Source organism: Entelurus aequoreus, linkage group LG27 (assembly GCF_033978785.1).
Source record: "Entelurus aequoreus isolate RoL-2023_Sb linkage group LG27, RoL_Eaeq_v1.1, whole genome shotgun sequence".
NCBI classification, from domain to species: domain Eukaryota; kingdom Metazoa; phylum Chordata; class Actinopteri; order Syngnathiformes; family Syngnathidae; genus Entelurus; species Entelurus aequoreus.
The window spans coordinates 30,821,210-30,839,539 of NC_084757.1; the positions used below are offsets into that span (position 1 = coordinate 30,821,210).

Here is an 18,330-nt window from a genome sequence, read left to right on the forward strand (position 1 = left end):
CCGGTTGAAAACGTCTTTGGAGGATGACGTATGCGTGTGACGTAGCCAGTGAAACAGAAATATCGGTACCCCATTGAATCCAATACAAAATAGCTCTGTTTTCATCTCATAATTCCACAGTATTCTGGACATCTGTGTTGTGAATCTTTTGCAATTTGTTTAATGAACAATGGAGACTGCAAAGAAGAAAGTTGTAGGTGGGATCGGTGTATTAGCGGCTGGCTGTAGCAACACAACCAGGAGGACTTTGACTCGGATAGCAGACGCGCTAGCCGACGCTAGCCACCGACCGCACGGATGATCGTGGTGAAGTCCTTCGTCCTTCCGTCGATCGCTGGAACGCAGGTGAGCACGGGTGTTGATGAGGGCCGGCTGGCGTAGGTGGAGCGCTAAGGTTTTTATCATAGCTCTGTGAGGTCCCGTTATACTAAGTTAGCTTCAATGGCGTCGTTAGCAACAGCATTTTTAAGCTTCGCCAAGCTGGAAAGCATTAACCGTGTATTTACATGTTCATGGTTTAATAGTATTGTTGATCTTCTGTCTATCCTTCCAGTCAGGGATTTATTTATTTTGTTTCTATATGCAGTTAAGCACAATGCTATCACGTTAGCTCCGTAGCTAAGTTAGCTTCAATGGCGTCGTTAGCAACAGCATTTTTAAGCTTCGCCAGGCTGGAAAGCATTAACCGTGTATTTACATGTCCATGGTTTAATAGTATTGTTGATCTTCTGTCTATCCTTCCAGTCAGGAATTTATTTATTTTGTTTCTATATGCAGTTAAGCACGATGCTATCACGTTAGCTCCGTAGCTAAAGTGTTTCGTCGATGTATTGTCGTGGAGATGAAAGTCACTGTGAATGTCCATTTCCGTTCTCGACTCTCATTTTCAAGAGGATATACAGTGTTCCCCATAAACTGCCAAGATACCTGTGGAGGTGGGGGCGTAGCTATGGGCGTGGTCACCATGACATCATCGAGTAATTTGCATAATTTACTACAATGATATGATTTTCTCTAAAAAGGCTCAAAAAATTTATACTTACTAATTAATAATAACAGTTTTGTTTTAAACGTCCATCCATCCATCCATCCATCCATTTTACAATATAATTACAACATTTTATGTACATATTTATATACACATTTGAACAATAAGTTATTTACTGAAATCTATTTATTAATTGTGGTTCTTACAAAAAATATATCTTATAAAAATATAAAACTTAAAATGTCTCTTAAAGCTCTGCCCCTTGAATTAGTGCATACTAAATAATTTAACTTTAGCCTACTACTACAACCATATTATTTACCAGCAACATAAAGTGAAACAGAGGCAGAGGTGTCCTGCCACAGTCAGTAACAAATAAACAGAAAACAGTAGTGGTCAAATACAAATAAGGCAACAAGAGAAGTATTCTACACTTCTCTTTTGTAAAGTAAATCTGAACAGCATATATGGGCATCTACATCAACTATATGATTTGCCTGAAAAGCTGGACATGAAAAAAAAAAAAAAAAGTTTTTTTTTTTTTTTTAATTTGTGGCGGACGTAATTCTTTCGTGGCGGGCCGCCACAAATAAATGAATGTGTTGGAAACACTGATATAGTATCCGAGGTGGTTTAAAATACAAATCCGTGATCACAATAGAAAAAGGAGAGAGTGTGGAATCCAATGAGCCAGCTTGTACCTAAGTTACGGTCAGAGCGAAAAAAGATATGTCTTGCACTGCATTCTAGTCCTTAACGTCCTAACGTTTCTCATCCACAAATCTTTCATCCTCGCTCAAATTAACGGGGTAATCGACGCTTTCTCGGTCCGAATTGTTCTAGCTGCATTGAAAACAATAGGAAAATATGAGGAGGCTATCAAATGACTACGTCACGCTACTTCCGGTAGGGGCAAGGCTTTTTTTTTTATCAGATACCAAAAGTTGCGATCTTTATCGTCGTTGTTCTCTACTAAATCCTTTCAGCAAAAATATGGCAATATCGCAAAATGATCAAGTATGACACATAGAATGGATCTGCTATCCCCGTTTAAATAACAAAATTTCATTTCAGTAGGCCTTTAAGTGAACACATCTCTGTTTCATTGCAGCACTCTGGAGTTTATATCAGAATCCGAATAGTTTTTACTGCCATTGTTTGAGAACGGGTTCACAAACTAGGAATTTTTCTTCGATCAATCACTTTGTGCAAAAACAGCGCAACCTTTATGTTCATTGTGAATGCTGTCTTAGTTGTTTTAGACAGTGATGTGTTGATACAAGTTTAGACTGGTGTATGACGTTTCTTAGTGGGGAAAAACGGTAATGTCTCTTGTTTTCATGTTAGCATTTAACCTAACTAGCAAGCTAACGTGAGTCGGTCCATAATTGTATCTCCGTGTGGTTATCAATCACAGTTTTTCGATCATTTTATTTTAATAAAGTAATACTAACCTTTGGGAGTTTGATTGTGGTTATCATTATTACCTTTTGTATGCATGTAGTAAAAATGCCCGCAGCTGCTGAAACGAATGCAAAGAGTCTGGCAACAACGCATGCATATGGCCATTATCGAGGCTGGCAAAGTTCTAAAGTCAATTCCATTTATTTGATAAATAGACTTATCGAATATCGGCCCAGGTCTACATGCTGGTGGCCAGAAGATCCTCAGGCGTCATTGCTATGGCGGTCACCTGGCCGCTACAACACGGCCAATATTTAATCACTTCCATGTGCTGAAATTAATGTGTAATTTGTTCTGCAAAAACTTGGTAAACTAGACACTCACAGCTACTACGATCATTAGCGTATACTAAAAAATATATATATATCTGCCATGTAGTGAATGTCTTTGTTGGCTTAATGGTGGTATAGCTCGGTTGGTAGAGTGGCCGTGCCAGCAACTTGAAGGTTCCAGGTTCGATCCCCGCATCCGCCATCCTAGTTACTGCCGTTGTGTCCTTGGGCAAGACACTCTACCCACCTGCTCCCAGTGCCACCCACACTGGTTTAAATGTAACTTAGATATTGGGTTTCACTATGTAAAGCGCTTTGAGTCACTAGAGAAAAGCGCTATATAAATATAATTCACTTCACTTCACTTGATGGTCAAGTTCCTCCACAATAAAGTCATCCATCCATCTATCAATCCATCTAAGCAGAAATGCCTAGACCCGACCACCTCCTCTAATTCCACTGGGAGGACACAGAAGCGTTCCAAAGCAAAATAAGTATATAGAAAAAAATATTCAGTCTAAGCCTGGGCCCCTGGAGGGGGTCCAGACTGAGGCCAAGGGGGAAAAAAACTCATAGCCATAACACACATAAAAATGTGTGTAAGACGGAAACCTCAAGTCATGATCCGTGGCCCGGATCATGTTTTTGTTATATTCTGTTAGTTTTGGACTCCCTTAGTTCCTGTTTCTGTGCACCCTTGTTTTCTTTTGTTTCCACCTGTGTCTGATTGGTGCTCGGGACGCTCACCTGTTTCCCGAGCACTAATCAGAGGGACTATTTAATCCTGCCTTTGCCGGTCAGTCGGCCTGGCTTCATTGTTTGCTTCTTGCCACAGTTACGTGAGTATTCCTTATCTCTAGTCCAGTGGTTCTTAACCTGGGTTCGATGGAACCCTAGGGGTTCGGTGAGTCGGGCTCAGGGGTTCGGCGGAGGTCAAAACACACCCGACTCATCCTGTAAATAAAAACTTCTCCCTATGTGCGTATTACGGATATGGCAACAGCAGAAGTCAGACTAATTTGGAGGTGTGTAATTTGTTGTGAGTTTATGCACTGTGTTGGTTTTGTTATTTGAACAAGGTGATGTTCATGCACGGTTCATTTTGTGCACCAGTAATAAAACATGGTAACACTTTAGTATGGGGAACATATTCACCATTAATTAGTTGCTTATTAACATGCAAATTACTAACATATTTGCTCTTAACTAGTCATTATTAAGTACTTATTAATGCCTTATTCGGCATGGCCTTATTATAACCCTAACCCTCTAACCCTGGCCCTAACCCTCTAACCCTAACCCTAACCAAATAACTCTAAATTAAGTCTTTGTTACTTAGAATATGTTCCCCTAGTGTCCAAAAAACTCTAAATTAAGGCTTTGTTACTTAGAATATGTTCCCTTAGTGTCCAAAAAACTCTAAATTAACTCTTTGTTACTTAGAATATGTTCCCCTAGTGTCCAAAAAACTCTAAATTAAGTCTTTGTTACTTAGAATATGTTCCCCTAGTGTCCAAAAAACTCTAAATTAAGTCTTTGTTACTTAGAATATGTTCCCCTAGTGTCCAAAAAACTCTAAATTAAGTCTTTGTTACTTAGAATATGTTCCCCTAGTGTCCAAAAAACTCTAAATTAACTCTTTGTTACTTAGAATATGTTCCCCTAGTGTCCAAAAAACTCTAAATTAAGGCTTTGTTACTTAGAATATGTTCCCCTAGTGTCCAAAAAACTCTAAATTAAGTCTTTGTTACTTAGAATATGTTCCCCTAGTGTCCAAAAAACTCTAAATTAACTCTTTGTTACTTAGAATATGTTCCCCTAGTGTCCAAAAAACTCTAAATTAAGGCTTTGTTACTTAGAATATGTTCCCCTAGTGTCCAAAAAACTCTAAATCAGGGGTCACCAACCTTTTTGAAACCAAGAGCTACTTCTTGGGTAATGATTAATGCAAAGGGCTACCAGTTTGATACACACTTAAATAAATTGCCAGAAATAGCCAATTTGCTCAATTTACATTTAAGTCTATGTTATTATTAATAATTAATGATATTTATCTTTGTGGAAACACTGATCATCTTAATGATTTCTCACAATAAATATATATAAAAACAGATAAATATCAATATGCAACACTTTATGCACATTTTTCAAATTGAACATTTTCAAATGATCACTTCTAGACAGTCTTGGGAAATCACAATATCCCATTTTAACTAGCTAGCCACTAACATTTTTTAACAAATAATGAATGACTTTGCACCATGTTTGTACAAATAATAACTCATGTAAAATACAAAAGTCAACTCTCAAATTTTTAAATAAATCATGTCACACTTTGAACTGGACACCAAATCTATTGTCTGTTTCTTTGTCAGTGAAGACCAAGTCTTTTAAATATTTTCTTGGATTTTCAAATTCTATTTGAGTTTTGTCTCTCTTAGAATTAAAAATGTCGAGCAAAGCGAGACCAGCTTGCTAGTAAATAAATACAATTTAAAAAATAGAGGCAGCTCACTGGTAAGTGCTGCTATTTGAGCTATTTTTAGAACAGGCCAGCGGGCTACTCATCTGGTCCTTACGGGCTACCTGGTGCCCGCGGGCACCGCGTTGGTAACCCCTGCTCTAAATTAACTCTTTGTTACTTAGAATATGTTCCCCTAGTGTCCAAAAAACTCTAAATTAACTCTTTGTTACTTAGAATATGTTCCCCTAGTGTCCAAAAAACTGTAAATTAAGTCTTTGTTACTTAGAATATGTTCCCCATACTAAAGTGTTACCGAAAACATATAATAACTTTGTCTTGAATTTGAAAAAAAAGGAGGGTTCGGTGAATGCGCATATGAAACTGGTGGGGTTCGGTACCTCCAACAAGGTTAAGAACCACTGCTCTAGTCTATGCCAAGTGTTAGCTTTAGCGTCCAGTGCGATCGGCACGTTTTTCCGCTTGCTTGTTTTCCGATTTTGGTACATGTTTGATTTCGACAAATAAATCATGTTCCTACCTGCACGTCCTGTCCGGAGTGGTTCGTCTGCATCCCGGGGGAACGAACCCCGCAGTAAGATGCGACCCAGTCGTGACAGAATGAAGCCAGCCCGACTGACCGGCAAAGGCAGGATTAAATAGCATGGCCAGAGACAGGAGCAGACCCAACAAAGCAACCAAGAGAGGTGACTCCATCCTTGGCCGCCCACTAACTCTCCGCCAGTGTCCAGTCTGCATGGATGAGCGAGGATGCGTCTAAGGAGACCGAGGTGTCTGATACCTGCTCATTCAGCTAGCGCCGCAGCCCTGTCTCTTCATCCACATCTCGTCCCCTCCAGTCTCTCCAAACGGACTCTGGTGTGGCAGAGACCCAGCAGCTGGTCTCCATGGCCAAAAGGCTCCTGGGAGGCAGATCCAGAAGTTTCCAAAAAAGCACCGCAGAAGTCACGAAAGTGCCACCCATTGTCACACAGTCCCAAAGGGTCCCGAACCAAAAGGTAAAAAAAAAAAAACATGAAAACAAGAGGGAAACCGGAGCTCCTGCCACCAGCAGCCACTACAGCGGCGCCATCTTGGAAAAAAATAAATAATAATAATAAAAAATAAATAATAATAATAGTAAAAAATAAAAAAGGGGTATAGAAAGTACAATTGTCTGAAATGAAGAGCTGATAAAAAGGGTAAATGTATGATAAATTGCTATTGATGAAAACCCTTAGATTGTAAAAGAAACACGCACAAATACTATTTGTCTGAATAGTCGTGTGATGTGGTTTTGTTTTGATAAAAGACAGATACAAATTGTTGTCATGTCCTATCACATGAGAACAAATAGATTCTGTAGATAGAGAGAAGTTGAGTGCAAGGAGGCGGGCAGTAACCGGTACATCTGTCATCCATTCACGGTGAGCCCGGCATTCTGCTTACCCGTGCACCGCTGGGCCGACAAGCGGCAGCGAGGACATTTGTCATGGAGCCGTGAAGTAAATAGTGAGGAAACAAGCTGCCATCTGGACCCATTGATTTCCAAGAGGAAAGGCAAATATGCCATTTATGTTTGTCTTGCCCTCTTAGTCTCCCTGTTTGGGCGGGAGTTTACCAATGGAAATTATAGTCCTTTGATAACCTTTCACACAGAAGGACCTCGAAGCATCTGCCTCCATTTTTGCCCCCAAAAATATTCTCATATTCTTCGTCTGCAAAGTCACGTGGTCGCGACATTCTGTCAAGCGAGGCGTCGTGGACGTCAACGGAGGTTGTAGTGATTTTCAAAATGCGGACGAAAGAGGAGGCAGTGTGCGGTAAAACAAAAAAAAGGGTATTTATTGATTAAACAAGAAAAAAACAAGAGCAACAGGGAAGTGCTAAGAAAAAAACAAAAGGCTGGAACCTAGCAAAACACTCACAGGAAATGTGGAGCAGACGGCGTCCACAAAGTACGAACGTACCTGAGCTCAGCAAGGAAAGGATCATCTATGGCAGGGGTCTCAAACTCAATTTACCTGGGGGCCACTGGATGCAGAAACTGGGTGAAGCTGGGCCGCAAGAAAACATTTCTTAAAAAAATCTAACATGCACTTTTTAATGAATTCACCTTCTTTTAAATGGATATCCCGCCATAGCAACATACTTGTCAACCCTCCCGATTTTTCCGGGAGACTCCCGAATTTCAGTGCCCCTCCCGACAATCTCCCGGGGCAACCATTCTCCCGAATTTGTCCCGATTTTCACCTGGACAACAATATTAAAGGCCTACTGAAAGCCACTACTACTGACCACGCAGTCTGATAGTTTATATATCAATGATGAAATCTTAACATTGCAACACATGCCAATACGGCCGGGTTAACTTATAAAGTGCAATTTTAAATTTCCCGCTAAACTTCCGACTGAAAACGTCTTTGTATGATGACGTGTGCGCGTGACGTCACTAGCTAAACGGAAGTATTGGTACACCATTGAATCCAATACAAAAAAGCTCAGTTTTCATCTCAAAATTCCACAGTATTCTGGACATCTGTGTTGGTGAACAATGGAGACTGCAAAGAAGAAAGTTGTAGGTGGGATCGGTGTATTAGCGGCGGACTACAGCAACACAGCCAGGAGGACAGAGATAGATAGCAGACGCGCTAGCCGCCGAACTCACCTTAACTTCCTCCGTCTCGCCGACCGCATCTGTGATCGGGTGAAGTCCTTCGTCGCACCGTCGATCGCTGGAACGCAGGTGAGCACGGATGTTGATGAGCAGATGAGGGCTGGCTGGCGTAGGTGGATAGCTAATGTTTTTAGCATAGCTCTGTGAGGTCCGGTTGCTAAGTTAGCTTCAATGGCGCCGTTAGCAACAGCATTGTTAACCTTCGCTAGGCTGGAAAGCATTAACCGTGTATTTACATGTCCATGGTTTAATAGTATTGTTGATCTTCTGTCTATCCTTCCAGACAGGGATTTATTTATTTTGTTTCTATATGCAGTTAGGCACGATGCTATCACGTTAGCTCCGTAGCTAAAGTGTTTCGTCGATGTATTGTCGTGGAGATAAAAGTCACTGTGAATGTCCATTTCGCGTTCTCGACTCTCATTTTCAAGAGGATATAGTATCCGAGGTGGTTTAAAATACAAATCCGTGATCCACAATAGAAAAAGGAGAGAGTGTGGAATCCAATGAGCCAGCTTGTACCTAAGTTACGGTCAGAGCGAAAAAAGATATGTCTTGCACTGCATTCTAGTCCTTCACTCTAACGTTCCTCATCCACAAATATTTCATCCTCGCTCAAATTAATAGGGTAATCTTCGCTTTCTCGGTCCAAATTGCTTTAGCTGCATTGAAAACAATAGGAAAATGTGAGGAGACTTTCAACTGACTACGTCACGCTACTTCCGGTACAGTCAAGGCTTTTTTTTTATCAGATACCAAAAGTTGCGATCTTTATCGTCGTCGTTCTCTACTAAATCCTTTCAGCAAAAATATGGCAATATCGCGAAATGATCAAGTATGACACATAGAATGGATCTGCTATCCCCGTTTGAATAAAAAAATGTCATTTCAGTAGGCCTTTAAGGGCGTGCGGTGATAGCACTGCCTTTAGCGTCCTCTACAACCTGTCGTCGCGTCCGCTTTTACACCATACAAACAGCGTGCCGACCCAGTCACATGTTGTATGCGGCTTCTGCAGACACACATAAGTGAGTGCAAGACAAACTTGATCAACAGCCATACAGGTCACGAGTATAAACAACTTTAACACTGTTACAAATATGCGCCACACTGTGAACCCACACCAAACAAGAATGACAAACACATTTCGGGAGAACATCAGCACTGTAACACAACATAAACACAACAGAACAAATACCCAGAACCCCTTGCAGCCCTAACTCTTCAGGGATACAATATACACCCCCCCAACCCCGCCCACCTCAACCGACGCACGCATGTGTTTGTCATTCTTGTTTGGTGTGGGTTCACAGTGTGGCGCATATTTGTAACAGTGTTAAACTTGTTTATACGGCTACCCTCAGTGTGACCTGTATGGCTGTTGATCAAGTATGTCTTGCAGTCACTTACGTGTGTGTTCAGAAGCCAAATACACAGGTTGTAGAGGGTATAGAGGCTATAAAATGCAATTGCTGAATAGACAACAAAAAATATTGAACTTTTTCATGGTATTAAATGTTTTGAGATGTCCCTGTTTATTATTTATAGTAAATTGCTTTATCCTATTAGTCATATTTAATAATAACTACACATTTAAATAATGTGTTTATGTGTCACTATGATTATTGTTATTGGTGCCATTTTCTATTCGTACAAAACCTGCTCTGATGAAAAGCCAAATAACAATGAGCAAAATAGTGAGCGCAATCCATTTAGCATGTTTCCCTTCATGCTTATGCAGAATAGATGCAGATTTATAGATCGCCCACAATACTAGGAGGGGATGCAAATGTTATCATTTAGTGCTCGCAATGTAAATGATCAAACCTGACAGTGTTTGCTGAGATGTTTTTGCATATATATTTAGCATGTTTAGAAGGTGCATGCAAACTGGCACAGTTGCAGAAAAATGGCTTTGGCATGGCAAGAAGGACACGATCAGAAAATATCTGTCTTTGAGCTTCATGTCTCTGTGCATTGTCCCAAATAAATAATAAATAAATAAAGACTAAACTGTCTGTGCTATAACAATGATGGCGGCAGAGACTCTTTCATGTGCTATGTGCAACGTCTTCTAAGACAAACCAAACAGTCCATCCATCCATCCATCTTCAACCAGACTTCCCTCTCCAGAGCATCAAACCCCGGCCGAGTCATGCCAAAGACTATAAAAATGGGACCCATTACCTCCCTGCTTGACACTCAGCATCAAGGGCTGGAATTGGGGGTTAAATCACCAAAAAGTATTCCCGGGCGCAGCCACCGCTGCTGCTCATTGCTCCCCTCACCTCCCAGGGGGTGATCAAGGGTGATGGGTCAAATGCAGAGAATAATTTCACCACACCACATTTTGGCGTCTGAGCTACCAGTTGTTGTTTTTTACGTAAAACGCGTTTTACAGTGCACAATTTGATGGATAATTTGCTTTAAAATCATGAGTCATGCCGATATTTAGGTACTTATTTTGATTTTAACAAAAAAATGTTTCAATCAATCAATGTTTATTTATATAGCCCTAAATCACAAGTGTCTCAAAGGGCTGTACAAGCCACAACGACATCCTCGGTACAGAGCCCACATACGGGCAAGGAAAAACTCACCCCAGTGGGACGTCGGTGAATGACTATGAGAAACCTTGGAGAGGACCGCATATGTGGGTAACCCCCCCCCCCCCCCCCCCCCCCCCCCTCTAGGGGAGACCGAAAGCAATGGATGTCGAGTGGGTCCGACATAACACCGTGAAAGTCCAGTCCACAGCGGATCCAACACATCAGCGGGAGTCCAGTCCACAGCGGGGCCAACAGGAAACCATCCCGAGCGGAGACGGGTCAGCAGCGCAGAGATGTCCCCAACCGATGCACAGGCTAGTGGTCCACCCGGGGTCTCGACTCTGGACAGCCAGCACTTCATCCATGGCCACCGGACCTATGCAACTCCCCCTCGCAAGGGACAGCGGAGAAGAGGAGAGAAGAAAAGAAACGGCAGATCAACTGGTCTAAAAAAAGGGGGGTCTATTTAAAGGCTAGATTATACAAATGAGTTTTAAGATGGGACTTAAATGCTTCTACTGAGGTAGCATCTCTAACTGTTACCGGGAGGGCATTCCAGAGTACTGGAGCCCGAATAGAAAACGCTCTATAGCCCGCAGACTTTTTTTTGGCTCTGGGAATCACTAATAACAACAACTAAATCACTTCTTGGCTTCTACTGGCTGCCACAACAACTTCCAGTCAGGATTTCGACCTCTTCATAGCACAGAGACGGCCCTTCTTAAAGTTATAAATGACATCCGTCTAAACACAGACTCTGGCAAAACTTCAGTATTAATGCTTTTGGACCTCAGTGCTGCATTTGACACTGTCGACCACTCAATACTTTTGGACAGGTTGGAAAACTGGGTGGGGATCTCAGGCACAGTTTTAAGCTGGTTCAAGTCATATCTACAAGATAGGAACTATTTTGTTTCCATTGGTGACTTTGTATCAGAACCAACCAACGTAACGTGTGGAGTCCCCCAAGGTTCAATCTTGGGGCCGACTTTATTTAACATCTATATGCTCCCACTAGGACAAATCATGCAAAATAATAACATTGACCATCATTGCTATGCCGATGACACCCAAATCTATGTAGCGCTATCACCAAATGACTATCGCCCCATAGATCTTCTGTGCCAGTGCATTGAGCAAGTCAAACACTGGATGTGCCAACATTTCCTACAACTAAATGAAGATAAAACTGAGATAATTGTTTTTGGTGCTAAAAAAGAAAGGTTTAAAGTCATCCAACACCTTCAATCACTGTCCCTGAAAACCTCAAATAAAGCCAGAAATCTTGGGGTTATTTTAGATTCTGATTTACATTTCGACAGTCACATCAAATCAGTAACAAAATCGGCCTACTATCACCTCAAAAATGTAAAAAGACTTAGAGGGCTCATGTCAGCTCAAGACTTAGAAAAACTTGTACATGCCTTTATTACCAGTAGGCTAGACTATTGTAATGGTCTCCTTGCAGGTCTTCCCAAAAAAACTGTCAGGCAGCTACAGCTTGTTCAGAACGCTGCTGCTAGAGTTCTAACAAAGACCAAAAAATGTGAGCACATTACACCAATTCTTAAATCCTTACATTGGCTCCCTGTACATCAGAGAATAGATTTCAAAATCCTCCTGCTCACATATAAATCACTACATGGTCTAGGGCCCAAGTATATCACTGATATGCTCCCACTATATACGCCCTCTAGATCACTAAGATCTTCTGAGACCAATCTGTTAGCGGTTCCAAGAGTAAACTCAAATCAAGGGAGAGCATCATTCAGTCACTATGCAACAAATAGCTGGAATAAACTTCCTGAAGATGTCAGACTCTCCCCAACTCTCACTACTTTTAAAACTAGACTGAAGACTTTTATGTTCACCTTAGCTTTCAGCTAAATCTTTTAATCTTTTAACTTTTAACGTCTGCACTGTTCTTATTTTTATTGTCTGCATTTTAATTTTGCTTTTATTTTCTTTCATTTCACTTTGTTGTCTGTGAAGCACTTTGAGTCTGCCTTGTGTATGAAAAGCGCTATACAAATAAAGTTGCCTTGCCTTGCCTTGCCTAATAAGCCGGAGTTCTTTGAACGCAGATTTCTTGCCGGGACATATGGTACAATACAATCGGCGAGATAGGATGGAGCTAAACCGTGTAGTATTTTATACGTAAGTAGTAAAACCTTAAAGTCGCATCTTAAGTGCACAGGAAGCCAGTGCAGGTGAGCCAGTATAGGCGTAATATGATCAAACTTTCTTGTTTTTGTCAAAAGTCTAGCAGCCGCATTTTGTACCAACTGTAATCTTTTAATGCTAGACATAGGGAATGTAATATTAGATCAAGTTTAAAATATGTGAAATTGCTTGCAGTACATGTATTTTTTCTGTCAAAATGCAACGTTGAATACATTTAGTAAAAAAAATATGCATATTAATTCCAGGCTTTTGCGGGCCACGTTAAATGATGTGGCGGGCCAGATCTGGGTTCGACACCTGTGACTTAAGAGGCTGATTTAGAGACAGCAGAAACCAAAACAAATGTATCCATTTGTTAATTTTAGTGTTTCCTGGTATTTTTTCTTATGTTGCATTCAGTTGGCGGGCAGCTGGGAGACTTCCAGACTTCCCTGGCGTCTCCCAGAGCGCACTTTCTGTGTGCTAAAAAGTTGGTTAGAAGCACTCTTCCGGATCACACTTTTTGAGGAGTGCTTCTATATTGCCCACAAAAGGTGGCACAGATAACGGTGTGTGCTGCATGTTCCACAACATAGCAAAACACACCACAGGTCGGAGCATGATGTGCAATAAGTCAGTGTTTTTCAACCTTTTTTGAGCCAAAAATACGGAGGCACACCACCAGCTTAAAAAAATGAAACTCCACCAGGTTGTCGTGCCTTATTTTGAGTTTGTTGTTGTTGTTTCCTGTGTGTAGTGCTTTAGTTTCTGTCTTGCGCTGTTATTTTGGTGACCCTTCCTGTTTTGTTGGTGTTCTCCTGTAGCAGCTTCACGCCTTCCTTTGAGTGCTAATGCCCGCACCTGCTTCGTGTTAGCAATCAAGACTATTTCAGTTGTGCATACGCAGACATTGTTGATTGTCACGTCATGTACGGATGCACTTTGTGGACGCCGTCTATGCTCTACATGCTGTAAGTTTTTGCTGTCGTCCAGCATTGTGTTTTTTGTTTGCTTTGTAGCCAGTTCAGTTTCACTTTTGTTTTGCATAGCCATCCCTATGCTTCAGTGCCTTTTCCTAGCGGGACTTGCCTTTTGTTCATTTTTGGTTTAAGCCAGGGGTGTCAAACGTACGGCCCGAGGGCCGGATCAGGCCCGCGGACAATTTTATCCGGCCCGCGGGATGAGTTTGCCAATTTTGAAAATGTACCTGAAATTTTTGAATGAAAGAAACTGCTGTTCTAAATGTGTCCACTGGATGTCACAATAGCAATTCTTTGTATTAAAGTTAAAGTACCAATGATTGTCACACACACACTAGGTGTGGTGAAATTCGTCCTCTGCTTTTGACCCATCCCCTTGTTCACTTCCTGGGAGGTGAGGGGAGCAGTGAGCAGCAGCGGTGGCCGCGCTCAGGAATCATTTTTGGTGATTTAACCCCCAATTCCAACCTTTGATGCTGAGTGCCAAGCAGGGAGGTAATGGGTCCCATGTTTATAGTCTTTGGTACGACTCGGCCGGGGTTTGAACTCACGACCTACCGATCTCAGGGCGGACACTCTAACCACAAGGCCACTGAACATGTGTAATAGTGCCTATTATTCGGGCACTATTGACAAGTAATGCACCGAAAATTTGGTCTTCTTAATTAGAAACCGAAACCGGATGTTGTGATAAAATATTGTTTCTTTGGCCTACCACTAGGTCAGGAGTGTCAAACGTACGGTATTTTAATACACACACACCGAGCACCCACTGGCAGAAATGTAGATCGGCACCTATGACAGTATCAGTCAAGGAAAATGATCAAACTACATAAATAACATACTGTAATTTGATTTTGATAGCATTTTTTTATCTTGATAGATTGGACATTAACACCAGTGAGTTGACTGATGAACATTATTACATAATTTATTCAGAAAATATAAATAACAACAAATAAAGTATCTATACTATTAACGGCAACAGGTAATTGTAAAAAAAAAAACAAAAAAAAACAGGATTTGGACAATTTCAGAATGTTCTTGTTCTATTTTTAAACAAAGAAAACAATCTGAAGTTGTCTTTATTTTTAAGTTATCGTGCCGTGATTTTACCAGTCCGGCCCACTTGGGAGTTGATTTTTCTCCATGTGGCCCCCGATCTAAAATGAGTTTGACACCCCTGGTTTAAGCGTTACATACCTTTTTACCTGCACGCTGTCTCCCGCTGTGCTCTGCATATTGGGACTAGGGTTGGGTATCGTATGAATTCGAACGATTCCGATTCCGATTCTTTGTTTTCGATTCCGATTGCTGACGATTCTCGGTTTCGATTCTTCTTGTACCATGTCAATGTGTTTGACAGGTAGTCCCTGGAAGGTGGTATGTATTTTGGGTTGAGAGTTTTCACCATATCCCTGCAAACATAAACAAACATGTAATGTTGCTGTTACTGTTTAGCCCAGTATCAATTAGCTTAGCTCTAACGTTATTGCTTAACTAACCTAAATGTTGGAGATTCCACCTCTGAAAAGGGATGCAGTCTTTTGACCTTTCTGTGGCACTCTTCCGTCTGTGGCACCGACATCTTCCCCATTGCCGCTACGGTGAACGGAGTACGCTGAGCACATCGCGGAGCCTGGCTAGCACGAAACAGTCCTGTCGCACGTGTTACATTTCGCCGATATTTCTTTTTTTTTTAGTAAAGTAAAGCCACACTTTCGACCGACGACGCCCGCTATCCATGCTTGACTGACTCGCTCGGCTACATAGGCTCGGCTATGCTAACACTTCCGGCGGTGGGCGCTTCTTCGTTGGTGTTCAGCGGCTTCTTCTTCCGGTCGGCGGACTTATTCTTTTTTTCCGGTCGGCGGACTGGGTATCGAAACTAGGGATCGAAATTTAAACTTTTAAACGATTCCGGGAGAATCGGAAAGTTAGTCCCGGTTCCAATCGATACTCGATACCCAACCCTAATTGGGATCACGACAAACCATCCTCGACGCGTTCCGACTTCTACAAAGCAATGGACTACCTGCTGCCACCTACTGACATGGAGTATTACATGGTTACCCTGCCGAGCTCTACACAGCACAGGCACTAGACAACGGCACATTATTATAATTATTGATTTGCAAAGAATATTTTTTGGACCAATTAGGTGAAGTTGCATAATTTCCCACGGCACACCAGACAATACGGCACAGTGGTTGAAAAACACTGCGATAAGTGACTGTCTCCATGGTTGCAATACACATTTTCAGGGCAGTCTGCAACACTTTTACACTTGTCAATTGTGCAGATTACCCGCAACACACTCACTAATGGTATCTAAATGGACAAATAGCTTAAACCAGGGGTCGGCAACCCAAACATTAGAAACCATTAGTAAATCAGAGGCTACTCAGAAGGTGAGATAACTCCTGGAAATGACTGGCTTTTAATGGCCAAAGGTATAGATGTGTGTGTCCAATTTAAAGGAAACGGCAGGCTGTCTTCTTTTAATAGATGTGTTACAATCTTTGGCAAACTAGGTAATGTTTGCTGTGGTCTGGAACAACATGGACATGTAGCCAATATTACATACAGATAATGTGTCATGAGGCATGCAACACTAAATGATATACAAAGAGGATAAAAGTCAAGGATATTAAATAAGCTCAAATATACCTACAAATGAGGCATAACGATGCAATATGTGCATACCTTAACTAAAATCTTACCTATTTTATATTTGCATAGTGTGTATATATTATTAATGTTGTAAATACAAATCTTTATATATCTAGAAAGGGTGGTCCTAAAGAGGTAGGCATTTTGCCAAAGTCTCAAGAAGGTAACGAATACAAGAATGTTGTGTGTGTGTGTGTGTGTTCTTGTATTTCTACCCTTCGTGAGACATCAACAAGGAAAAGTAGCTTCCATATGAGGACCGGTGAACAAGTCATGGTCCCAATACAGAAAACCATTGCATCTAATAGAGAATGTCTCATTTGCACCCCTGGTGGTGAAATCTATCAAAATTAGGGTGGTCTCAAAATTGAGGGATTTTTCAAATCGACTGTGTGTCTGTTTTAAAAGTGCTCCCCCTCTGGCCAACATATGAAATAATAAGTGTGTGTGAAAAAAAAATTGAAGTGCCCCCCCTCTGGCCAACATATGTAATAACAAGTGTGTGTTAAAAATTGAAATGTGGCCCCTTTGGCCAAAATTAATTTAAAAAATATTCCAATTTACCCATCCCAAATTGATAATTTAGGATGGGGACCCCTTTATAACGAGCTTAGCAGTGACCGCTACTGTCTTTAGGACCCCGCGTCGTAGGCCCCCGTTGGATGCGTCTCATGTTTGGGTGGAGGGTTTCCCCAACGTTTGGCGCTTGCCTCAGATTCCTGGGCAATCCTGCCATGGAAACACCCTGTCACATGGCTGCCCCGCTGTCCTGTCCAAACGTGCAAAGTCATGCTTTAATCTTTAATTGTTTCCCTAAAACTCCTAAGTGGACCTTTGTAAAATAAATATGTATATAGAGACATACTGCAATAACTTGAAGTAAATAATGAAGATTAAAGGCCTACTGAAATGAATTTTTGTTATTTAAACGGGGATAGCTGATCCATTCTATGTGTCATACTTTTGCTGAAAGGATTTAGTAGAGAACAACGACGATAAAGTTTGCAACTTTTGGTCTCTGATAAGAAAAGCCTTGCCCCTACCGGAAGTAGCGTGACGACACCGGAGGAAGGACTGCTCATATTTTCCTATTGTTTACACCAGCAGCGAGAGAGATTTGGACCGAGAAAGCGACGATTACCCCATTAATTTGAGCGAGGATGAAAGATTTGTGGATGAGGAACGTGAAAGTGAAGGACTAGCGTGCAGTGCAGGAAACGTATCTTTTTTCGCTCTGACCGTAACTTAGGTACAAGCTGGCTCATTGGGTTCCACACTCTCTCCTTTTTCTATTGTGGATCACGGATTTGTATTTTAAAAAACCTCGGATACTATATCCTCTTGAAAATGAGAGTCGAGAATGCGAAATGGACATTCACAGTGATCGGCAAAGCTCTTTAGCTATGGAGCTAACGTGATAGCATCGGGCTTTACTGCATATAGAAACAAAACAAATAAGTCTCTGACTGGAAGGATAGACAGAAGATCAACAATACTACCAAACTCTGGACATGTAAATAAACGGTTAATGCTTTCCAGCTTGGTGAAGCTTAACAATGCTGTTGCTAACGACGCCATTGAAGCTAACTTAGCTACGGAACCTCGACAGAGCTATGCTAAAAACATTAGCTCTGCACCTACGCCAGCCAGCTCTGATCTGCTCATCACGACCCGTGCTCACCTGCGTTCCAGCGATCGACGGTACGACAAAGGACTTCACCCCGATCACCGATGCGGTTGGCGGCCCGGAGACGGAGGAAGTCAAGGTGAGGTCGTTCGGCTAGCGTGTATGCTATCCTCAAAGTCCTCCTGGTTGTGTTGCTGTAGTCCGCCGCTAATACACCGATCCCACCTACAGCTTTCTTCTTTGCAGTCTCCATTGTTCATTAAACAAATTGCAAAAGATTCACCAACACAGATGTCCAGAATACTGTGGAATTTTGAAATGAAAACAGAGCTTTTTGTATTGGATTCAATGGGCTCCGAATACTTCCGCTTCCACTGTTGACGTCATCATATCGAAACGTTTTCAGCCGGAAGTTTGCCGGGAAATTTAAAATTGCACTTTATAAGTTAACCCGGCCGTATTGGCATGTGTTGCAA

General features: G+C 41.6%; 1 long non-coding RNA gene across 2 annotated transcripts in view; it reads left to right on the forward strand.

Moving 5' to 3' along the window:
* Positions 1-18,330, forward strand: part of LOC133644365 (uncharacterized) — a 157,403-nt gene that overhangs the window by 80,177 nt on the left and 58,896 nt on the right. The window lies entirely within an intron of this gene.